The sequence below is a fragment of the Nycticebus coucang genome, chromosome 11 (assembly GCF_027406575.1).
Source record: "Nycticebus coucang isolate mNycCou1 chromosome 11, mNycCou1.pri, whole genome shotgun sequence".
Lineage (NCBI taxonomy): Eukaryota > Metazoa > Chordata > Mammalia > Primates > Lorisidae > Nycticebus > Nycticebus coucang.
Window position 1 is genome coordinate 76,536,814 of NC_069790.1, and position 25,598 is coordinate 76,562,411.

A 25,598-nucleotide genomic window follows, 5' to 3' on the forward strand; every position below is an offset into this window, starting at 1 on the left:
AAGCTAGGGCTTTCTGAAGATATTTGCCAAGGTCACCATCACCTACAGACTCCACGTTCTTGTTTAGTGCCCTCAGTGAGGAGACCAGCAGACGTCAACTGGAAACTGTCAGGACCAGGAAAGCTGGGGAGTGAGATGGAGCTGGGAGAGGTCATTTGGCCCTGCAGTCAGGGAATGACGCTGATAGTATTGATAAATATGGGTGTGTGCTAGAGTATCTGTAAACCCAGAGGTCCCTCTGGCACATTACTTCTACCGTGGAAAAGATTCAGAGAGAATGTTAGAAAATTCACATAACTCCCAGAGGGACAGCATTACCAGACTTAGCCCATGTTGGATGTCATGAGATCTAAGGAAGCCAATCTGCTTCTCTCTGGCTGGTATTTATGTCATCTCTGGGTAACATTTGCGTTTCGGCTCCTCCAAAATGAGGTTAAGGTATCCTGTGTGTATTTTTCGTCTCCTTTATAAAATGTTCTCAGTTTATTTTGTTATACTACCTTGTATTTCTAAGTACTTTCCTCTGAGCTTCTCAAAGTAAAAACACTAATTAAATCAACCTTGCAACTTCCTCTTGAGGTGGGGAGTAATTTTGCTGAAAAAGACACAGACATTGACCAAAGCATATTACCAAATCCACAGATTGGCTTGGGAGTGAAATGAAATCCCAGAATTCAATGGCTTCCCACTCCTCTTCTAACAAGAAGCCAGCAGACTTGATTTCTTTTTTCTTTTTCCCACTCATAAGATAATATTTATTTACATTATTTTCACATGGCACAGCCTTCAAGGAAATGGTAGAAAAAAAGGAAAGAAAAAGATGGGGGATTTTATCTTTGACTAAAAGCAAATATTCACAGATTCTGTTTCTTAGCCTGTCATCCTCACCACGTGGCATCCCCATTTCTAATCCCAAAATCTCTGAGATAATGACTCTTCAGCAAAGAAAAAGAGGCCACTGACTTCTTTCCCATTAGGCTTTAAGGAAAATACTCATAAAAGACTGAAGCAGACGTCATAACACCCTGTGACTCTTCTGATCAAAAACAAAGGCGAGAACTTTGCCTTTGCCTCCTTCCTCTTGCTGGAAACATCTCAGATTTCTAGTTTTGATCTTCCTGTTCTGTGATACTGTTTTTAACAACAGTGACCTGGTCAGTTGGCTCAGGGAGTCTGAGAAGTTGCTGGGAATGCTTTTCTTGGCTCAGTGAGAAAAAGCTGATCCCAGAGGGCAACCTCTCACTGGCCTTTTGTGAACTGACATCACACTCCCATCTCTGGGGAGTGAAAACCACCCTCGGCATCACCACTTTGATTAGTGAAATCAGCAAAGTGAGATGACAGTGTAGAGATCCATGAGGTCCCTTTGTGTCCCTTAGTCATCTAGATGCTCCTTTCCCAGCAGCAGAATCCCTGCTGGTTAGACAGCTGGTTGCATTATTTCTATGACTGGCAGTTTTCAGACAATGAGAAATAAGTTCAGTGAGCAAAGCCCCTGGCACAAAGAGATTAATTTGACTTTTATGTCCAGGAACAGAATACCACTCCCAGCATTCTACTTTTAGAAGACAAGCGTGTTGCTGCCTTCTGTCAAACTGAAACAGGCCTCTTTCCAAATAGCCTTTTCTGTTGCGCTCTTTAGTTGACTGGTTCCTTCCCACAAATGTTAATCAAACACCCACTTGCCCACACCACCATGGGATAACCAAGTGAAACAAAATGGGATATATCTGGACAGAACCTCTCTGAGCACCGACCTCATCAGCTGAAGGGGGTTGAAGGCACCAGAAGAGGGGTCTTGGCACAAAGTCTGTGTCAGGGGACCAAGGAACTCTGGAAGGAGCCCTCCTGAGTAAACCTCAGTCCATATTTATTAGCATAAAACAGGAAAAAGTAGTTCAAAGTTACTTATGAGACATCAGCTTTAAAATGGGGGAAATGCAAATTGTCAGACAGAATGTCTCCAATTTGTTTTGCAAAATCTCAGACCTTAAGCAAGACCTCTGCCTATAGAAAGAGATCTTTGGCATCTAGAGAATCTTTACCATAACGTTAAGCCTGGTATTGCCACACCTCGTGTATACATTCTCCCTTGGAGGCCAATTTTCTGATTTCCTGCAGCACACAACTCACATGCCCTTCTCATGATTCTCCAGGTCTCTCAAGCAGGAAGCAAGATTAATGCTAAAGATCAGGACTCAGTTTCCTCTACAGTCTGCCTGCGAGGTTCCATCAGCTATTAACTGCAGATGCTGTTCAATATTTAATTCAGAAACCAGGTTTTCCTTCATTATTTGGGAAAGAAAGAGAGATATGGATATCATTTCAAACATCCCAGGAGTTTCTCATTAAATACTTTGGTCATCCAACCAGTGACGATGATAGGAACAAGCTGCCTTCTGGCTTCATGTTATCTATAAAATCGGAGTTGAGGGGTGTCTAATAGTGCTCTTCAATTTCAGGACAGAGGTCTGCGAGTGACTATCTATTCTTACTGTCCCTCCCCACAGAACTAGGAGGGACCAGGAAGATCAACCTTTGAAGTCAGGAAAGCATATTTTAACATTAATGTGAATATTCATGTTCATTTCTTCTTTGCCAAAGTACAGACATCCTCAGACAGCCCAAATCCTCAAGATTAGGATTGTTAAAGAAGAAACTCAAATATTAGGTTGAACCATGGGAAACTGCCAACCTTTAACCTTTCTGGCCTAAAAAAAAATGGCAATTTAGTAAGGTTCCAGCTAATAGATAAAAACTAACATTTTATTTTTGATATACAAAACAGAATTTTGCCCCAGGACAATGGCTTAAAAGCAATACAGAGAAAGGATTTTCTGAACTGATTTATCTGATATATCAAGGGCTAAGTAAACGGGCTTCTGGCAAACCCCCATTTACCTTTAAGGTCAAGCCAGAAGGCTGGAGTCAGCCTGGCATGAGATGTTCCAGAACCACAATACACTGCAAGAGATGTGAGGCAAGGAAGGTGAGCTGACCAAGAAGGTTGTATGGTTTCCTTGAGAGACTTAAAAGAAAGAGGTAGATTACTTCCTCTGAATTATTAGATTGGAGGGCTATATTAGATTATTTCCAAACAAGACAACTATAGCAGATGAGCAACTAAAATTTCTAGGACTCCAGGAGGCTGGCCACTCATGCTGATTTTGGGGTCCAGGGAAGCAAAGAATTGAACCAGTAACAGGAACAAGTTCTGTAAAACACAGCCAAGTCACTAACCTACTTATGGCTTCAATATAGAGAAGAAAAAGATTAGAGAAGTAGAGAAAAGCTCTCTGAAAGTATCCACATAATTTTTATGTACACGTAAATGCTGGATTTAAGAATACTTGTTTATTGAGCTTTGTAACATTCTCAGAAGTCTGGAAGAGCACAATGGTACAGGTATAATCCAGTCATGTGGGACCTCTCTGGAAATGTCAAATAACTAACACTCGTACTCAAAAAATCCCCTCCAACAGGGCAGTGCCTGTGGCTCAAAGGAGTAGGGCAGTGGCCCCCATATGCCAGAGGTGGCGGGTTCAAACCCAGTCCCGGCCAAAAACTCCCCTCCAATACCCATTGCAGACGTCATTAATCCTGACACTCTTCTACCTGAGCCAGAAGGAAGTCTCAAATTCCAGGCAGCCAGTATGAAGTTAACCGAAAAAAAAAATGAAAGAGGAAAGTTGTGTTCTGTAGCTGCATAGCCCTTGTAAATTCCCCTTGTGTGTTTTTGTTAACTCTTTATTCCTCCTTGTATCTCTGTCTCACCTCCCCACTACCACCTCCCACCAACATGTAAGTTCTTTACTTGCAGGGATCTTCGTTCTGCTCGTTGATGAACCCCCAGGCACATAGAATAGTGCTTGACACAGAACTGGAACTCAACAAATATTTATGGGATGAATCCAACTGTGTTCAGACTTTTCAGAGGCAGCTCACTCATCACCTCTATCATGACCCCTCCCTGACCTTCTGGCTCCTCCACTTGCTTCATCTTACCACACAGTGTAGTTTAACCTCTTTTTTTTTTTTCATTAAATCATAGCTGTGTACATTGATATGATCATGGGGCATCATTCACTAGCTTCACAGACCGTTTGACACACTTTCGTCACACTGGTTAACATAGCCTTCCTGGCATTCTCTCAGTTACTGTGCCAAGACACATTCCATATTTACCAAGTTTCACATATACCCTTATAAGATGCACCGCTGGTGTAATCCCACCAATCACCCTCCCTCTGCCCACTTCCCCCCTCCCTCCCCTCCCTTTCCCCCTTCCCCCTATTCTTAGGTTGTAACTGGGTTATAGCTTTCATGTGAAAGCCCTAAATTAGTTTCATAGTAGGGCTGAGTACATTGGGTACTTTTTCTTCCATTCTTGAGATACTTTACTAAGAAGAATATGTTCCAGCTCCATCCATGTAAACATGAAAGAGGTAAAGTCTCCATCTTTCTTTAAGGCTGCATAATATTCCATGGTGTACATATACCACAATTTATTAATCCATTCGTGGATCGAGGGGCAATTGGGCTTTTTCCATGACTTAGCAATTATGAATTGGGCTGCAATAAACATTCTGGTACAAATATCTTTTTTATGATGTGATTTTTGGTCTTCTGGGTATATGTCCAGCAGAGGAATTACAGGATTGAATGGCAGATCTATTTTTAGATCTCTAAGTGTTCTCCATATCTCTTTCCAAAAGGAATGTATTAATTTGCATTCCCACCAGCAGTGCAAAGTGTTCCCTTTTCTCCACATCCACGCCAACATCTCTGGTCTTGGGATTTTGTGATATAGGCTACTCTCACTGGAGTTAGATGATATCTCAAAGTAGTTTTGATTTGCATTTCTCTGATGATTAAAGATGATGAGCATTTTTTCATTTGTCTGAAGGCCGTGCGCCTGTCTTCTTCATAGAAGTTTCTCTTCAAGTCCCTTGCCCAGCCTGCGATGGGATCCCTTGTTCTTTTCTTGCTACTGCGTTTGAGTTCTCTGTGGATTCTGGTTATTAAACCTTTGTCAGAGACATAACCTGCAAATATCTTCTTCCATTCTGAGGGCTGTTTGCTTGCTTTACTTACTGTGTTCTTGGCTGTGCAGAAGCTTTTTAGTTTGATCAAGTCCCAATAGTGTATTTTTGAAGCTGCTTCAATTGCCCGTGGGGTCCTCCTCATAAAATATTCGCCCATCCCGATTTCTTCAAGGGTTTTCCCTGCACTCTTCTCTAGTATTTTTATAGTTTCATGTCTTAAGTTTAAATCTTTAATCCAGTGAGAGTCTATCTTAGTTAATGGTGAAAGGTGTGGGTCCAGTTTCAGTCTTCTACAGGTTGCCAGCCAGTTCACCCAGCACCATTTGTTAAATAGGGAATCTTTTTTTTTTTTTTTTTATGATTGATTTTATACATTTGTGTTCTGGTATTTCTTTTATTATTATTGTTGGGGATTCATTGAAGGTACAATAAGCCAGGTTACACTGATTGCAATTGTTAGGCAAAGCCCCTCTTACAATCATGACTTCCCACTGAATGTTTTTAATTGGCTTGTCAAAGATTAAATAACGGTAAGTAGCTGGAGTCAACTCTTGGTTCTCTATTCTGTTCCGGACATCTACTTCTCTGTTTTTGTGCCAACACCATGCTGTTTTGATCACTATCAATTTGTAGTATAGTCTGAGGTCTGGTAGCATGATTCCTCCTGCTTTGTTTTTATTTCTGAGTAATGTCTTGGCTATTTGAGGTTTTTTCTGATTCCATGTAAAACGAAGTATTGTTTTTTCAAGATCTTTAAAGTATGACAGTGGAGCTTTAATAGGGATTGCATTGAAATTACATATTGCCTTGGGTAGTATGGACATTTTAACAATGTTGATTCTTCCCAGCTATGAGCATGGTATGTTTTTCCATTTGTTAACATTTTCAGCTATTTTTTTCTTAGAATTTCATAGTTCTCTGTATAGAGATCTTTCACGTCCTTTGTTAGATAAATTCCCAAATATTTCATCTTCTTTGGCACTACTGTGAATGGGATAGAGTCCTTAACTGTTTTTTCAACTTGACTGTTGTTGGTATATATAAAGGCTACCGATTTATGAATGTTGATTTTGTAACCTGAGACATTGCTGTATTCCTTGATCACTTCTAAGAGTTTTGTAGTAGAGTCCCTAGTGTTTTCAGATATACAATCATATCATCTGCGAAGAGTGAAAGTTTGATTTCTTTTGACCCTATATGGATACCCTTGATTACCCCAATTGCAGTGGCTAAAACTTCCATTACAATGTTAAAAAGCAATGGAGACAATGGGCAGCCTTGTCTGGTTCCTGATCTGAGTGGAAATGATTCCAATTTAACTCCATTCAATATGATATTGGCTGTGGGTTTGCTGTAGATGGCCTCTATCAGTTTAAGAAATGTCCTTTCTATACCAATTTTCTTGAGTGTTCTGATCATGAAGGGATGCTGGATATTATCAAAAGCTTTTTCTGCATCAATTGAGAGAATCATATGGTCTTTGTTTTTTAATTTATGTGCTGAATTATACTTATAGATTTACATATATTGAACCAGCCTTGAGACCCTGGGATAAAACCAACTTAGTCATGATGTATAGTTTGTTAGATGTGTTGCTGGATTCTGTTTGTTAGGATATTATTGAATATTTTTGTATCTATATTCATTAGTGATATTGGTCTGTAATTTTCTTTTCTTGTTGGGTCTTTTCCTGGTTTGGGGATCAGGGTGATATTTGCTTCATAGAACGTGTTGGGTAGTCTTCCTTCTTTTTCTACCTTTTGGAACAGGTTGAGTAATATAGGTACTAATTCCTCTTTAAAGGTTTGGTAGAATTCTGACATGAAACCATCTGGTCCCGGGCTTTTCTTTTTAGGGAGGTTTTGTATGATTGATGCTATTTCGGAACTTGATATGGGCCTGTTCAACATTTCCACTTGATTCTGGCTAAGTCTTGGAAGGTGACGTGCTTCCAAGTATCAGTCAATTTCCTTCAGATTTTCATATTTCTGAGAATAAAGTTTCTTGTAATATTCATTAAGGATTTTTTGAATTTCTGAGGAGTCTGTTATTTGTCATTTCTGATTGATGAGATTAGAGATTTTACTCTTTTTTTTCCTGATTAGCTTGGCCAAAGGTTTATCTATTTTATTGACCTTTTCAAAAAACCAACTTTTTGATTTATTGATCTGTTGCATTATTCTTTTGTTTTCTTTTTTTTTTTTTTTTTTTTTTTTTTTTTTTTTTTTTTTTATTGTTGGGGATTCATTGAGGGTACAATAAGCCAGTTACACTGATTGCAATTGTTAGGTAAAGTCCCTCTTGCAATCATGTCTTCCCCCATAAAATGTGACACACACTAAGGCCCCACCCTCCTCCCGCCATCCCTCTTTCTGCTCCCCCCCCCATAACCTTAATTGTCATTAATTGTCCTCATATCAAGATTGAGTACATAGGATTCATGCTTCTCCATTCTTGTGATGCTTTACTAAGAATAATGTCTTCCACTTCCATCCAGGTTAATACGAAGGATGTAAAGTCTCCATTTTTTTTAATGGCTGAATAGTATTCCATGGTATACATATACCACAGCTTGTTAATCCATTCCTGGGTTGGTGGGCATTTAGGCTGTTTCCACATTTTGGCAATGGTAAATTGAGCTGCAATAAACAGTCTAGTACAAGTGTCCTTATGATAAAAGGATTTTTTTCCTTCTGGGTAGATGCCCAGTAATGGGATTGCAGGATCGAATGGGAGGTCTAGGTTGAGTGCTTTGAGGTTTCTCCATACTTCCTTCCAGAAAGGTTGTACTAGTTTGCAGTCCCACCAGCAGTGTAAAAGTGTTCCCTTCTCTCCACATCCACGCCAGCATCTGCAGTTTTGAGATTTTGTGATGTGGGCCATTCTCACTGGGGTTAGATGATATCTCAGGGTTGTTTTGATTTGCATTTCTCTAATATATAGAGATGATGAACATTTTTTCATGTGTTTGTTAGCCATTCGTCTGTCGTCTTTAGAGAAAGTTCTATTCATGTCTCTTGCCCATTGATATAAGGGATTGTTGGCTGTTTTCATGTGGATTAATTTGAGTTCTCTATAGATCCTGGTTATCAAGCTTTTGTCTGATTGAAAATATGCAAATATCCTTTCCCATTGTGTAGGTTGTCTCTTTGCTTTGGTTATTGTCTCCTTAGCTGTACAGAAGCTTTTCAGTTTAATGAAGTCCCATTTGTTTATTTTTGTTGTTGTTGCCATTGTCATGGCAGTCTTCTTCATGAAGTCTTCCCCCAGGCCAATATCTTCCAGTGTTTTTCCTATGCTTTCTTTGAGGATTTTTATTGTTTCATGCCTTAAATTTAAGTCCTTTATCCATCTTGAATCAATTTTTGTGAGTGGGGAAAGGTGTGGGTCCAGTTTCAGTCTTTTACATGTAGACATCCAGTTCTCCCAACACCATTTATTGAATAGGGAGTCTTTCCCCCAAGGTAAGTTCTTGTTTGGTTTATCAAAGATTAGGTGGTTGTAAGATGTTAGTTTCATTTCTTGGTGTTCAATTCGATTCCAAGTGTCTATGTCTCTGTTTTTGTGCCAGTACCATGCTGTCTTGAGCACTATGGCTTTGTAGTACAGACTAAAATCTGGTATGCTGATGCCCCCAGCTTTATTTTTGTTACTAAGAACTGCCTTAGCTATACGGGGTTTTTTCCGGTTCCATACAAAACGCAGAATCATTTTTTCCAAATCTTGAAAGTACGATGTAGGTACTTTGATAGGAATGGCATTGAATAGGTAGATTGCTTTGGGAAGTATAGACATTTTAACAATGTTGATTCTTCCCATCCATGAGCATGGTATGTTCTTCCATTTGTTAATATCCTCTGCTATTTCCTTTCTGAGGATTTCATAGTTTTCTTTATAGAGGTCCTTCACCTCCTTCGTTAGGTATATTCCTAGGTATTTCATTTTCTTTGAAACTATGGTGAAGGGAGTTGTGTCCTTAATTAGCTTCTCATCTTGACTGTTATTGGTGTATACAAAGGCTACTGACTTGTGGACATTGATTTTATATCCTGAAACATTACTGTATTTTCTGATGACTTCTAGGAGTCTTGTGGTTGAGTCTTTGGGGTTCTCTAAGTATAAGATCATGTCGTCAGCAAAGAGGGAGAGTTTGACCTCCTCTGCTCCCATTTGGATTCCCTTTATTTCCTTGTCTTGCCTAATTGTATTGGCTAGAACTTCCAGCACTATGTTGAATAGTAAAGGTGACAGAGGACAACCTTGTCTGGTTCCAGTTCTAAGAGGAAAAGCTTTCAGTTTTACTCCATTCAGTAAAATATTGGCTGTGGGTTTGTCATAGATAGCTTCAATCAGTTTTAGAAATGTGCCACCTATGCCTATACTCTTCAGTGTTCTAATTAGAAAAGGATGCTGGATTTTATCAAATGCTTTTTCTGCATCTATTGAGAGGATCATGTGATCTTTATTTTTGCCTCTGTTAATATGGTGGATAACGTTTATGGACTTGCGTATGTTAAACCAGCCTTGCATCCCTGGGATGAAGCCTACTTGATCATGATGAATGACTTTTTTGATGATAAGCTGTAATCTATTGGCTAGGATTTTGTTGAGAATTTTTCCATCTATATTCATGAGTGAGATTGGTCTGAAGTTCTCCTTTTTGCTTGGGTCTTTTCCTGGTTTTGGTATCAGGGTGATGTTTGCTTCATAGAATGTGTTGGGGAAGATTCCTTCTTCCTCAATTTTTTGGAATAATTTCTGCAGTACAGGAATAAGCTCTTCCTTGAAGGTTTGATAGAATTCTGGAGTGAAGCCATCTGGACCAGGGCATTTTTTAGTTGGAAGCTTTTTTATTGTTTCTTTGATCTCAGTGCTTGAAATTGGTCTGTTCAGGAGGTCTATTTCTTCCTGGCTAAGTCTAGGGAGAGGGTGTGATTCCAAATATTGATCCATTTCCTTCACATTGTCAAATTTCTGGGCATAGAGTTTCTGGTAGTATTCAGAGATGATCTCTTGTATCTCTGTGGGATCAGTTGTTATTTCCCCTTTATCGTTTCTGATTGAGGTTATTAGAGATTTTACTTTTCTATTTCTAGTTAGTCTGGCCAATGGTTTATCTATTTTATTTATTTTTTCAAAAAACCAACTCCTTGTTTCATTAATTTTCTGAATGATTCTTTTGTTTTCAATTTCATTGATCTCTGATTTGATTTTGGATATTTCTTTTCTTCTACTGGGTTTAGGCTTAGATTGTTCTTCTTTTTCCAATTCCATAAGATCTCTTGTGAGATTGTTGATGTGCTCTCTTTCTGTTTTTCGAATGTAGGCATCTAAAGCGATGAATTTTCCTCTCAAAACTGCTTTTGCAGTATCCCACAGGTTTTGGTAGCTTGTGTCTTCATTGTTGTTATGCTCAAGGAAGTTAATGATTTCCTGTTTTATTTCTTCCTTCACCCATCTGTTATTCAACAGAAGATTGTTTAATTTCCATGCCTTTGGGTGGGGTTGAGCATTTTTGTTAGAGTTGAGTTCCATCTTTAGTGCCTTATGGTCTGAAAAGATACAAGGTAAAATTTCAATTCTTTTGATTCTGTTGATATTTGTTTTGTGTCCCAGGATATGATCAATTTTGGAGAATGTTCCATGGGGTGATGAGAAGAATGTATATTCTTTATCTTTGGGGTGGAGTGTTCTATATACGTCTATCAAGCATAGTTGGTCTAGGGTCTCATTTAAATCTCTTACATCTTTGTTTAATTTCTGTTTAGAGGATCTGTCCAGCTCTGTAAGAGGTGTGTTAAAGTCCCCTGTTATGATGGTATTATCAGATATCATATTGCTCAGACTGAGTAAGGTCTGCTTCAAGAATCTGGGAGCATTTAAATTGGGTGCATAAATATTTAGAATTGAAATGTCTTCTTGTTGTAGTTTTCCCTTGACCAATATAAAGTGACCATCTTTGTCTTTTTTGACTTTAGTTGCTTTAAATCCACATGTATCTGAAAATAAGATTGCAACTCCTCTTTTCTTCTGAATTCCATTTGCCTGAAAAATTGTCTTCCAACCCTTGACTCGGAGCTTTAATTTGTCTTTTGAAGCCAGGTGTGTTTCTTGCAGACAGCAAATGGATGGCTTGTGTTTTTTAATCCAGTCAGCCAATCTATGTCTCTTCAGTGGGGAATTCAAGCCATTAACATTTATTGAGATAATGGATAAGTGTGGTAGTATTCTATTCGTCTTATTTGGTGAGAGTCCATTGCTTAGTTTTATCTTTTGCATCAGTGTGGAGGTTAGGTTCTGTCCTTTGGTTTCTGAGTTCTTACTTTGCTGCTGATCCATTGTGGTGGTCAGTGTGCAGAACAGGTTGAAGTATTTCCTGTAGAGCTGGTCTTGTTGTGGCGAATTTCCTCAATGTTTGTATATCCGTAAATGATTTGATTTCTCCGTCAATTTTGAAGCTTAGCTTAGCAGGGTACAGAATTCTGGGCTGAAAATTGTTCTGTTTAAGTAGATTAAAGGTAGATGACCATTGTCTTCTTGCTTGGAAAGTTTCATTAGAGAAGTCTGTGGTAACTCTGATGGATTTGCCCCTGTAGGTCAACTGGCGCTTACTCCTGGCAGCTTGCAGAATCTTTTCTTTTGTCTTGACTTTGGACAGGTTCATCACAATGTGTCTTGGAGAAGCTCGGTTAGAGTTGAGGCGACCCGGGGTCCGATATCCTTCTGAAAGCAGTGTGTCAGAATCTTTGGTGATGTTTGGGAAATTTTCTTTTATAATATTCTCTAGTATGGCTTCCATTCCTCTGGGGCATTCTTCTTCCCCTTCTGGAATTCCTATAACTCGTATGTTGGAACGCTTCATAAAGTCCCATAATTCTGACAGTGAACGTTCTGCTTTCTCTCTCTTCTTTTCTGCCTCTTTTACTGTCTGAGTTATCTCAAGAACTTTGTCTTCTACCTCTGAAATTCTTTCTTCTGCATGGTCTAACCTGTTGCTGATACTTTCCATTGCATCTTTAAGTTCCCTAATTGACTGTTTCAGTTCCTTCAGCTCTGCTATATCCTTTTTATATTCTTCATATCGTTCATCTCTTATTTGATTCTGTTTTTGGATTTCCTTTTGGTTATTTTCCACTTTATTAGCAATTTCCTTCATTGTTTCCATCATTTCTTTCATTGTTTTCAACATGTGTATTCTAAATTCCCTTTCTGTCATTCCTAACATTTCTATACTGGTGGAATCATCTGCAGTAGCTACCTCATGGTCCCTTGGTGGGGTTGTTCTAGACTGGTTCTTCATGTTGCCTGGAGTTTTCTGCTGATTCTTCCTCATGAGTGATTTCTTTTATCTGTTTGCTTGCCCTAATTTTCCTTTCACTTCCTCTTGCTCTTTAAGTTCTTGTGCCTGTGGACTAAAGGTTACAGGACCAGAAGTGTGAGAAGGTTGAAGAGCAAAAAAACAGGGGATGAAAGAAAGGAGGACCGAGTGATAAGAAAAAAAGAAAGATAGAGAAAGGAGAGGGGGTTGGTATAAGGAATATTGACAAAAAGAAGAGAGGCACAGAAAGAGGGAGACAGGGCAATATAGGTGTACAGTAGGGTACTTTGACACAACCTTAAAAAACCCCACCTTCTGGGGGTGCCCAGTTGCGTGGTTCCCTTGAGGTCAGCAGCTCTTTGCTAACCTGATCAGACACAGTACCCCACCTCCACCAAGTAGAGAGGAAAGACAAAAATGCTATAAATCAAACCAAAAGAAGCAAACAGAAAACTTTACAGGGATAAAATTGGGTGAAAAACCAAATTATATCGGTAGAAACACTAGCAAAAATGAAGTTGAAGTTATTAAAAAAAGCAGCAATGGGAAATTATAGTTAAACTAGGAAAATTGAGAAAGAAAAAGGGATCTGTGTGGAAAAGATTGAAATTAAAAAAACAAAAGAATATCAGCAACGTCAAAATAAACAAACAAAAAAAACAACCAAGCAAAAAAAGAAAGAAAAAAATACACAACCAAAAACAAAGCAGTTTGTATATGTTATTGAATATTGTCTGGGCAACACGTGGTCTTCTGGGGTATGAGATGTTAGTCACAGTTCAGATACGACTGGAGGCTGCTGATTACTCAAACCCCAGCAGGTAGACACCCTGAATCTCTCTTCAGCCTACTTAAAAGGCACTTCGAACTTGTAAACTTGCTGAGCAGAAGCTTTCCCAGCTTTCTCGCTGGAATCGCTGCTGAAGTGGCTATCCACTTACTCAGTGTGCCAAAACCGGTCTCACTCTGCCCCTGAGGGTTAGGGCTGCAAGGCGGCTCAGACCCCACCCTTAGGCTACTTGGTTGCTGGGTTACCAGCTCCCACCCGTTTCTAGCTCTGCGACCCTGAGGGCGGAGCTTGCCGGGGCAGATCGCTGACAATGGATCTGTGTGACCCACCGCCAAACACTATTAGCTCCGTCTGGCTCAGCGGCTCAGACTGGGGCCCTAGACAACGGCCAAAGTTCTCGCACTCCCGCTCAGGCCTTCCCCAAGGCAGTTCAACTCAGTGCCAAGTCCAAGGACATCAAAACAGTTCACAGGTAAGGCCTTTCTGGTTTGCAGTCTCGCTGCTACTGAACTTACAGTTGTGGGCGGGTTTAGACGGATTGAACACACGCGACCACTTGCCGGTTTTCCACGGATTTAGTCCTCCTCTTGGGGTCCAGAAGTCTCTCGCTGACTCCCTGTATCCTCATAGGAGTGATGATAGGCAGTTCCCACCAGCCAGAGACGCCTGGAGTCCTATCTCCCCAGACTCACGGTGCCCAGATGCAAGGAAGCTGTTACTCGGCTGCCATCTTGCTCCGCCGGGCTATTCTTTTGTTTTCAATTTCAATTAATTCTGTTCTAATTTTGCTTATTTCTTTTCTTCTACTGGGTTTGGGGTTGGAATGTTCTTCCTTTTCCAGTTGCATGAGATGTCTCATTAAGTTGTTAACTTCCTCTCTTTCCGTTCTCTTGAGGAAAGGCTTGCAGTGCTATAAATTTCCCTCTTGGAACTGCCTTTGCAGTGTCTCAGAGGTTCTGATAGTTCATGTCTTCATTGTCATTTTGTTCAAAAAAATTGGCAATTTCTTTCTTGATCTCATCTCTGACCCAGCTATCATTTAGCATAAGGTTATTTAACTTCCATGTTTTTGTATGAGTATGCAGATTCCTGTTGTTACTCAGCTCAAGTTTTATTCCATGGTGGTCCAAGAAGATGCATGGAATAATTTCTATTCCTTTAAATTTACTGAGTTTAGACTTGTGACCTAAGATGTGATCAATTTTGGAGTAAGTTCCATGGGCTGATGAGAAGTATGTGTATTCAGTTTTTGGGGGGATGAAATGTTCTGTAGATGTCTGCTAAATCCAAATGTTGGATGGTTAGGTTTAAATCTAAAATTTCTTTGCTCAGCTTCTTGTTGGAGGATCGATCCAACACTGCCAAAGGAGTGTTGAAATCTCCGACTATTATGAAGCTGGAGGAAATCAAGTTGCTCGTGTCTGTTAGCGTTTCTCTTATAAATTGAGGTGCGTTCTGGTCGGGTGCATAGATATTAATAATTGAAATCTCATCATATTTAGTATTACCCTTAACAAATATGAAGTGACCATTTTTGTCCTTCCTTACTTTTGTTGGTGTAAAGCCTATTGTATCTACAAATAAAATTGCAACACCTGCTTTTTTTCTGATTACCATTTGCCTGAAATATGGATAACCATCCTTTCACCCTGAGTCTGTATTTGTCTTTTAAGTTAAGATGTGACTCTTGTATGCAACAAATATCTGGCCTGAGTTTTTGTATCCAGTCAGCTAACCTATGCCTCTTTAGAGGACAGTTTAAGCCGTTCACATTAATGGAGAATATTGATAAGTCTGGTAAAATTTTGGGTATCGAGTTTTTTGAAAGTCCAGTGGACATTTTTAATCCTTTTGCCAGTGTGGAAGTTGGAGTTTGATCCAAAGTTTCTGAGTGAGTTTACTTTGGTGGTATAGGATTGGGTTGGTCATTATGGAGAATAGGTCTGAGAATATCCTGAAGAGCTGGTTTGGTTATGGCAAATTTCCTCAACATATGAATGTCATTAAAGTATTTAATTTCTCCATCATAAATGAAACTCAGTTTAGCTGGATACAAGATCCGGGGGTGAAAGTTATTTTGCTCTAGGAGATTAAAAGTCTATGACCACCCTCTTCTGGCTTGAAAAGTTTCAGCAGAGAGATCTGCAGTCATTCTAATATTCTTTCTTTTGTAGGTAATGGCTTTCATCCACCTGGCTGCTTTGAGGATTTTCTCCTTCATATTAACTTTAGTGAAGTTAATTATGATATGCCTGGGGGATGTCTTATTGGGGTTGAGTCGTGCTGGGGTTCTGAAACTGTCTGCTATCTGAATTTCAGGTTCTCTAGGAATGTCTGGAAAATTCTCTTTCATAACTTCATGCAGAAGGGCCTCTGTGCCCAGCGAGGCCACTTCATCGGTTTCAGGAATTCCAATGACTCGGATATTGACCTTCTTCAAATTATCCCAGAGCTCTCTGAGAGAATGATCCATTTTTGCTCTCCATTTCTCTTCCTCTTTGAGAGTTTGGGGCGTTCAAAGGCTTTATCTTCAATGTCAGAAATCCTTTCTTCTGCTTGCTCCATTCTGTTGCTGAGGGATTCTACTATATTTTTCATATCTTTGAGGGCTGCAAATTATTGCTTCAGTGTGTCTAAGTCTTTGGTAGTTTTATCTTTAAATTCATTAAATTCTTGAGACAACTTTTGAATTTCTCCTCGAATTCCTAATTCCACTTTATTAATTTTGTCTGCAATCCAAATTCTGAATTCGATTTCTAACATCTCAGCCAGTTGTTTATGAATGGGATCTTCAATTACATCTGCCATATCTTTCCTTGGGGGAGGTTTATCTACTCTGGTTATTCATGTTACCAGAGTTTTTCCACTGATTCTGCCCCATGGTTGTTTTACTCCCTTTGATTTTTCCCCTGGGGCTTTGTTGAGGGCCCGTACAGTGTTGTGGCCTGGGAAACTGGGGCCCTGTCTGGTGTGGTGGAGCTAAGTGGTTCTGTCTTGTTTTCAGCTGGTTTCTGTTCCACCCTAGTGAAACATTTACTCTGGATTGAAGTCTCAGCTGTGGAGAAATACCAGCAATTAAGTCACCACTGGCAACAATTGGAAAAGTAAAATCAAACCTTCCTACAACTGCACACCCAGGGCACCAACTGAAAAGTCCTCAGTCTATTGGTTCAGTTCAAAAGGTCCAAATCAGTTGTCTCAGTCAGCACCTGTCTCGGGTGGGAGAGTTCAAGAGGTCTCTGGGAACTGGATCACAGGGGTCTGGTGACTACTCTGATATAGCTTGCTCCAGTGCTGCGTGGAGTCAGGAGGAACCACCCAGCAAATAGATCAGTCTAGGAAGGTTGATGCCTCCTTCCCCACCTTGCCCCTCTGTCAGACCCAGTCACTGATATCCCTGCAGATGGCTGACCCAGTTGCCTGTAGTGAACAGATACTCAAGGGGTTTGCACCTGCCTGAATTGCAAGGAAATCTGCCAGGCCTCTGCACTCTGCCACTATATAGCAGGAGGAGGTGAGGTCTGACATCCTCGGGCTCTTGATGAAGGGCGGGGTGTGTTCACTCAGGCCCAGCCCCGCCCCTGATTGATGTAACTGACAGAACAGAACAGGTTTAACCTCTTTACCAAACCTGCCACACTCCACCACAGAGCCTACAATCAGTGTGTGATTGAATTAGAATAAGAAAAGACACCTGACCAAATTATTAAAAGAACAGTATGTCACAGGCATGGGGCACTTTCGCTGTTTTTCGATGTGTATTCCATTCTGCCCAGTGAGTTAGATAACGCAGGAATTATCATCTCCATTTTACTGGCAAATGGGACAAAAACCCAGAGGTGATTTTCTCATGATTTGCTCCTGGCAGAGAGAGCATTCATCTGCTCGGGGCTCAGGGCTCTTTTCTTTGGATAATGCTGCCATTTGATATATTCTTTGCTTTAGTTGCCAATATACTCATATCCTCTACAGGTTTCCAGAGCTATACACTAGTTACAGAGCTATAGCTCCCACTTATATTTTGAGTATTTCACTAGGTATTTTTTAAGAAAACTGGAGTTTGACAGTCCAATGAATATTGATATTTGGTTCTATTTGTGTAGTGACTAATACCGTACATATAGCTTAAAACCCTCATCCCTGCATGATTTGTTTACTACACACCCTGAAGAAAACAAGAAACTATGGGTTCTTTCCCCTTAGCCCACAATTTACCCTTAGTTTTATTTTTAATATTTATTAATTTTTGTTTTATCTCATTTTTTAATATCCCTGCTGGCCAATCATAACTTCATTTGAATCTGTTACAAACTGCTCATATCCACAGTACTTCTGTGTCTATTCTTCATCTTATTCTCTGAATCTAGAGGGATAGAGCAAATTGTGTTACCTCCATCTGACAAATGAGAAAAATGAGGCGCAAAAAGGGAACTGACTTGCCAAAAATTATTTAATTATTTAATTATTTAATGACTCAGTGACTATTAGAACCCAATTCTTTTGACCCAAAGTTCTGCACTGTTTCTGCTCAAACCTAAGTGCCTTTGTGCGACCTCCTTGGTAGTCAGGCAGCCCCCAGGTATGCTCAGACAACTGGCTCAGACCACCTCCTGGCGTTAACTGTGCAAGGACTGGGATCCCACACAGTGCTGCCTTTCCCTACGCTGATGCCTTAGCTTACCCTTCACCAGGGAAGGGCGGCTGTGCGGGGCTACACCACTACCCTTTCCATGCAAAATGCATGGAAAGCTCATCATGCAGAGATAAAGCAGGAAGCAGAAATCTCATTCCCTGCTGCCCTGAGGTAGAGATGAAGCATCCTCGGGCTCCTCTTTCTGAGAGTGGGTTCACCTCCAGCATATAAATGCCAGCCTGCTTCCTATGACGTTTCCTGCTCTCGAGGCAGACAAACTGCACATAGAGTGGGTAAGACACATGACTCAGGCTTCAATCCTGCAATCAGATAAATTTTTAATTCAAGTTCTGTGCAATTTGGCTAACATTAACTTTATTGGGTAATTACCTTATTCAGAGTGCTGTTAACAGCGCTGCAGACAAGAATGTCAGCTTGCTACAAGACGTGTTTGCTGACAGCAACACACAGAGAAGCTGAAAACAGGTCTTTCTTTTTAACCTATTTATTAAAATTTTACGAGTAAATCCTTTTCTCCCCATGGGCTTTCCCTTATATTTTGTATGGGATCACAGCTGCCTGAATGTAAATGTGGTAGCCCCGCCTCCTGCCATCTGCACCAGCTACCTCGGAGCTGGATAAGCCCCCTGGGGGGATCTTCTCACCCACCTAGGAACTTCCAGTGATGCAAGGCGTCACTGGCTTGACTTCAGCTACCATCCTGACATCCCAGCAAGCTAACCGGGACCAGGCAGGGTGCCACTGCCCTGAGATGGAGGAAGGACTTTCTGTGCATGGTTACAGTCAGCTGATTGTCCGTGCTCATGATGGGGAAGTAATGGCCTCATTTGCATTCCCCAAAAGTCCATACTCTTAGCACAAGGCCCTCATGACTCTCCGCACTTGTGCAAAGTCACTGTCCAGTTAGACAAATTTAAGAAATGCTTCGCATACTATGTTCCCTTCTTGAAGACTCCCAGAGCACCACAACATCCAGAAGACTCAGAACTGCCCCTAGTGTTATGGGTTGAACTGTATCCTTCCAAAAATGCATTTGGTGATGTTTTAACCCTAGTACCTCAGGCTGTAACCCTTATCTGGAAATAGGGTTGTTGCATAGGAAATTAGTTAAGATCACAGTGCCGTAGAGTAAGTCCCTTAACCTAGTCTTTACAAAAAGGGAAAATTTAGACAGACACATAGGGAGAACACCACATGAACATGGAGGCAGAGATCAGGATGATATATCCACAAGCGGTGGATTGCCCATGAAGCTCCAGAAGCTCAAGGGTAGGCATGGGGCAGATTCTCCTCACAGCCCTCAGAAGGGACCAATCCTGCCCTCACCTTGGCCCTGGTCTTCTGACCTCCACAACTGTGAGACAGCAAGTTTCTGTTGTTTAAGCTGCCCAGGTTGTAGAGCTTTATTAGGGCAGCCCTGGGAAACTAACACAGAAAGCAGACACCTTCCCTAGAGTCTCACCACTCACTGGTGGTAAAGCCAGGAAGGGAATTCAGGCCTCCTGGCCTTCTGGAACAGGGTTCTTCTCCACATAGCACTAAATATGCTCAGCGTTCTTCCCTCAGCTTCAAATCCCATTCAGAATGTGGCAAAGAAATAGAAATGGGGAGAGAAGAAGAGGGCAGAAGGAAAGGGAAAAGAGAAAAGGTGGGAAGAAAGAGGTGCTTCCTCTTCCTTTCTCTTCCTTTGTTTACAAGTTCCTCCTTAATGAAATGTAAAATGATGTTGGTAAAAATAGCTTAATTTGGCTGGAGCCTGTAGCTCAAGCCGCTAGGGCATCAGCCACATACACTGGAGCTGGCACATTCCAAACCATCCCAGGCCTACCAAACAATGACAACTACAAACAAACAAACAAAAAATATCCAGGCATTTTGGCGGGCACCTATAGTCCCAGCTACTTGGGAGGCTGAGGCAAGAGAATCACTTAAGCCCAAAAGTTTGAAGTTGCTGTGAGCTATGACACCGGGGCACTCTACCCAGGGCAACAGGCTAAGACTCTGTCTCACAAAAAAAAGAATAGCTTAATTTGCCAAGTCCTTGCTATGTGCCAGGTGTGGTTCTGCTAACAATAAGTTAGATACTGCTAGTGTCTCCCCAAAAGAAGTCAAAGCCTTTAGCTTTTCCACTGGTTAAACCCCAGTAAAGCCTCTAACCCAGTGTATTTCAATACTTTTATCTCACGGAACACTTGAACTTATAGTTAAACTTCCAGGGACTCTTAAATTATATTGATCAAAAAAAGGAGGGTGGGTTAAAAAATATATATATATATATATACTTACTGTGTTTTGAACCTCTTTCAAAAATAATTAATGATCTTAAAAAAAATTTCATTCTCTAAAGAAGACAGACAAATGGCTAACAAACACATGAGAAAATGTTCATCATCTCTATATATTAGAGAAATGCAAATCAAAACAACCCTGAGATATCATCTAACCCCAGTGAGAATGGCCCACATCACAAAATCTCAAAACTCCAGATGCTGGCATGGATGTGGAGAGAAGGGAACACTTTTACACTGCTGGTGGGACTGCAAACTAGTACAACCCTTCTGGAAGGAAGTATGGAGAAACCTCAAAGCACTCAAGCTAGACGTCCCATTTGATCCTGCAATCCCATTACTGGGCATCTACCCAGAAGGAAAAAAATTCTTTTATCATAAGGACACTTGTACTAGACTGTTTATTGCAGCTCAATTTACAATCGCCAAAATGTGGAGACAGCCTAAATGCCCACCAACCCAGGCATGGATTAACAAGCTGTGGTATATGTATACCATGGAATAGTATTCAGCCATTAAAAAAAATGGAGACTTTACATCCTTCGTATTAACCTGGATGGAAGTGGAAGACATTATTCTTAGTAAAGCATCACAAGAATGGAGAAGCATGAATCCTATGTACTCAATTTTGATATGAGGACAATTAATGACAATTATGGTTATGGGGGGGAGGAAAAGCAGAAAGAGGGACGGAGGGAGGGGGTGGGGCCTTGGTGTGTGTCACACTTTATGGGGGAAGACATGATTGCAAGAGAGACTTTACCTAACAATTGCAATCAGTGTAACCTGGCTTATTGTACCCTCAATGAATCCCCAACAATAAAAAAAAAAAGGAAAAAAAAAAAAATTTCGTAGCGCACCTAAGATCCTCTAATGGCACACTGGTTGAAAATTACTGCTTTAAACAAATGCTTATCACTATGTCCCTATGTCTTTCCAGAACTTTGAATTTTTTAGAAAAAGCGCTCGGGGCTTGTGGCTCAAAGGAGTAGGGCACCGGCCCCATAAACCGGAGGTGGTGGGTTTATACCCGGCCCCAGCCAAAAAAAAAAAAAAAGAAAAAGTGCTTTGATTACTTAAATTCTGGGCATCAAGATATAGTCTGTTTTACTCAAATACTGTCCTTTTATACAAGGTGTCCATAAAGTTTGTGTGCGATTTAAAATCGCTGTACATTTTCAATTGCACACAAGCTTTATGGCCACCCTGTATTTTCTTTTCTGATTATGTTTCTTTTATGGAGTTTTGCTTTGAGGATCTCTGTGTGCAGTATGAGGAGCATGCTGGATTAAAGAACTCATTCAGGAAGCAAAACAGATGAACCTTAGCATCTTTATACATGGGAGCAGAATCACACTGTAAAATTTCCACTTCCCTTGCCTCCTTGGTGCGAGGCAAATGCTGAGCCATCAGCACTGCGCTTACAGTTACAGCAGATCTCTAGCTTTTCTTGGGCAAGTTTGAGTCCAGGGTCCCTGTTCCATGACCAATATATCTGTCAGAGGTTAAATCACCCCAAGGCTCAAAAACAAGATAACCATAATATGGTACACTTTAGGCAACTAAAGACGGCTACTAGTTTTTACAAATTACTAATCAACTGGTATTTCCAAAGAAGCCTTAGCTCTCTCATAGTATTACCCATATGGGCCCCAATAATAACATTTTTGTGTGCAAGTGTTTTTTCAATTTTCGTGCTAAATATGTGAGAATCAGGGGCCAGACAGAGAAAAGTTATAAGAATATAGCAGCAGTTTAAAGGAGTTTTAAAATACCCTCTTGTGCCAGACTGAAGAATGTGATTTAAAACCTCAAAGATTCTTTGCTTGCCCTGAAGCAAGCAGCCACTGTAATAACTTAACTGGAACCTTTTATTACATTAGTCACCAACTTTAAAAATGCAAATCTTCTGAATTTAGCCAACAACTAGCTATCTTTCTTCCTGTCTGAAAGGCTTATTCATGTTTTCTTCTCCTGGATTCTCTGGATCTTTTTTTCTTTTCTTTATTCATCCAGTTTATCAAAACATAAAAAATACATGCTCACATTCTTCTTAAATCTTTTGTCTATGTACTCTAAAATGCTTTTGATTGCTATCAAAATCTTGGAGTATATTGTTTAGAAGAAAAGAAAGATCTAATTCCAAAAATAGCCAATGTCTGTACTTTCTAGTTTGGGTTTAACATGTAAACTGGTGGGTAGCAGACTAAAGCCAAAGAAGGGTATAAACCCTGTATGTTTTCATCTAAATCCATTCCTGAGAACATCACAGTTCACTGGATGAATCTCACAGACATGGAGGACTAAAAGCAAGTCACTGTGGGGGGAGGGGAATGCAGAAGGAGAAAGAAGGAGGGAGGGGTGGAGAAAGGAAGAGCAGAGAGAGGGAGGGAGGGAGGGTGGGGTCTTGGTGTGTAAGATTGATTGTAAAAGGGACTTTACCTAACAAATGCAATCAGTGTAACCTGGTTTCTTGTACCCTCAATGAATCCCCAACATATATATAAAAAAAGGCAAATTACTCTGTGTGTCCAAAATTGCCCAGGCTACAGCTGAAATGATATGCCCACACTGATAAGAAAAACATATATGGAAGTATGACACGTTAGCCTGTTGCCATGATCATAATGCCAGTTAGAATGGTTTTTTAAAAAACATACCTGCAGGCCGGACATGGTGGCTCATGCCTATAATCCTAGCATTCTGTGAGGCTGAGGCAGGTGGATTGCTTGAGCTCACAAGTTCAAGACCACTCGGAGCAAGAGTGAGACCCCCCATCTCTACTAAAAATAAAAAAACTGAGGCAAGAGGATCACTTGAGCCCAAGAATTGGAGGTTGCTGTGAGCTATGATGATGCCATGGCACTCTACCCAGAGCAACAGCTTGAGACTCTGTCTCCAAAAAAAACCATACCTACAATCTAGTTATTACCAAGATCCCCTAGGGCTCCCCCGCTCCTACCTCCCACATCTCTGTTCCTCAGGCTTCCTCTCAAGCTCTCTGGAAGACTCCTGCATCTGAAACACCTTGAAATTCTAGTCTAAGCACAAGAGCCTCCCTCCTCTTACTCATGTCTGTCTAAACCAGCAGTTCTGGCCAGGGTGGTGGCTCACACCTATAATCCTAACACTCTGGGAGGCCAAGTCGGATAGATTGCTTGAGCTCAGGAATTTGAGACCAGCCTGAGCAAGAATGAGACCCCATCTCTACTAAAAAAAAAAAAATAGAAAAAACAAGCCAGGCATTGTGGCAGGTGCTGGTAGTGCCAGCTACTCAGGAGGCTGAGGCAAGAGGATCTCTTGAACCCAAGACTTTGAAGTTTCTGTGAGTGAGCTATGATGATGCCACGGCACTCTACACAGGGCAACAGAATGAGACTCTGCCTCAAAAAAAATAAATAATAAATAATAAATAAATAAACTAGCTGTTCTCATGTCTCAGTGTGTATCAGAATCCCCTGGAGGCTTGGACACCTTCACCTCCCCTCAGACCCCCTCCCAGAGTTTCTGATTCTATTAATAGAATCTAATCCCGCATTACCAAAAACTAATGGCGAACAAATATGCCTACTTATGGCTGAAAACCCCTCACCCCTGCTTCAACTGCAAAGAGCCTCACTCAAGAACTAAAAGAGTGCTCAATTTAGTGAATTCTCTTTGAGATTGGCTCACTCGAAAGAAACATTTTGCTCCAGTGTCACCTAGAGGGCACAATCCTATCTGGTTGTGAGTGTCATGACCTCTGGGAGGCAAGGAGGTGAAGAATAGCCCACAGAGGATGATGCAGCCTTGGAGATTATTCTGCGGCCTTGGCAGAAAGAAGCCACCTCTCTCGTCCTCATTTTCTGCCTTGAAATATGGAAAGACTATGATCTTATCCTTCCAATGATGTCTCAGAGGGCACTGCTTCCGTGTGGTTTTTAATGGGTCCCTGCACATCCTTGGATAGGTTTGGAGATGAGCCCTTGGGCTTGAGCACTTGGTGTTTTATTTCCCAGGGTGTCTAGAAAATAGGGTTCAAGAGATTAGCAGAGAATGGCATGTTAATAAGCCTTGAAGCCATTTGACAGGTGCCCCACTGTGGGCCTGTGAGCCCTGATGCTGCCTCAGTAGCAGCCAGTAGGGCAATGCTATCGCCAGAGTCTGATGGAAACGCAGAGCCGCGGGCTTTTCCTGAGTGTACCTTTTGCTTGCTATCTCTGCAGCTTCTCATTTCCTTTTGCAGCTAATATTTCCTCGGCCTAATTCAATTCCCCAAAGGCAGCCTTCCCAGCATTCCCAATGCCTGTTGGCCAGTGCCTAGGAGAAAATCGCTCGGCTTATTTAATTACATGAAGAAAACTGGGGAGACCATTTCGCCCTCCACTCTGGGTCTGGTATTTGGCCCAATTGCCATCAATGAACAATTTGTTTTCCCTCCTTTTCTTTTTGAATGACGGACGTGAACATGGGGTTGGAATGGAAACATAGGAGAAACCCTATCCTTTTAAGAAATTCTTCCAAGTGAAGGGAAAGGGGGAGTGGAGATCCCTTGTAATTTAAATAAATCATTTCAGCAGCCTTGCTTCCCCAGCTGCTTATCACCTGAGATTTGATGTCTAGGAGAGATGGTTTGAATTTGGGATGGGATGGTTTGAATTTGTTCTCCCTCCTGGAACAGTGCTAACCGGACTCCTTCCGTGACAGTCTGGGCTTAGCTTCCTGGAACTAGAGCCCTGCTTTGCAGGAAGAAGGACTGAGAGAAGAAAACAGACCCAGGCCCTATCAGGGTGGACCCAGAAGTGCTATGACCAGAGAGAGCCCAAGCCCCAAATACTTCTCCTTCCCCAAATGTCCTTCCTGTGCTTTTGGAACCAGAGGATTGAGTGGGAGTTAGATTTGTCGTTGTTATGGGCTCTCGATGGTCCACACTTCCTTGAGTCAACTAACACCCATCCTGCTGTGAAGTGGTTTGTTCCCCCACAACCTTGTGCTGAGGTGTCAACTGTGTCACCTCAGTCTTGAGTGCCAGAATCAGTTCACTATCAGAATGGCAGAGTCACATGGAAGGCTGTGTGCTTGGTGTGGGAAAAGGGCGGGAACACACCAATCACAGACATGAGTACTCTGCAGATCCACCCAGAGCTCCACAGACTCCCATGGAAGGAATAATTATCCTGATTCCCAAAAGTGGAATTAAAAATCTTTACCCTGGGGGATTGGTGGGATTACACCAGCGGTGCATCTTACAAGGGTATATGTGAAACTTGGTAAACGGTCTGTGAAGCTAGTGAATGATGCCCCATGATTATATCAATGTACACAGCTATGATTTAATAAAAAAAAAAAAAAGAACTAAACCCCCCCCCAAAAAAAATAAAATAAAAGTCTTCACTCTATATTTCTCCAGTTTGGGGGTAATCGTGTGCACCCCACAGTAACTTCCTGAGCCCACAAAGATCCACTGCATTTCCCACACATACCTCTCCCAACCTTGGCCAACACATTCCCCTCTGCCCCAGTG

The 25,598-nt window shown here is 41.1% G+C and overlaps 1 protein-coding gene across 4 annotated transcripts in view; it reads left to right on the plus strand.

The window, feature by feature from the left end:
* The window catches only part of LHFPL3 (LHFPL tetraspan subfamily member 3), a 612,036-nt gene that overhangs the window by 456,045 nt on the left and 130,393 nt on the right, over positions 1 to 25,598 (plus strand). The gene's annotated exons all lie outside the window — the stretch shown is intronic.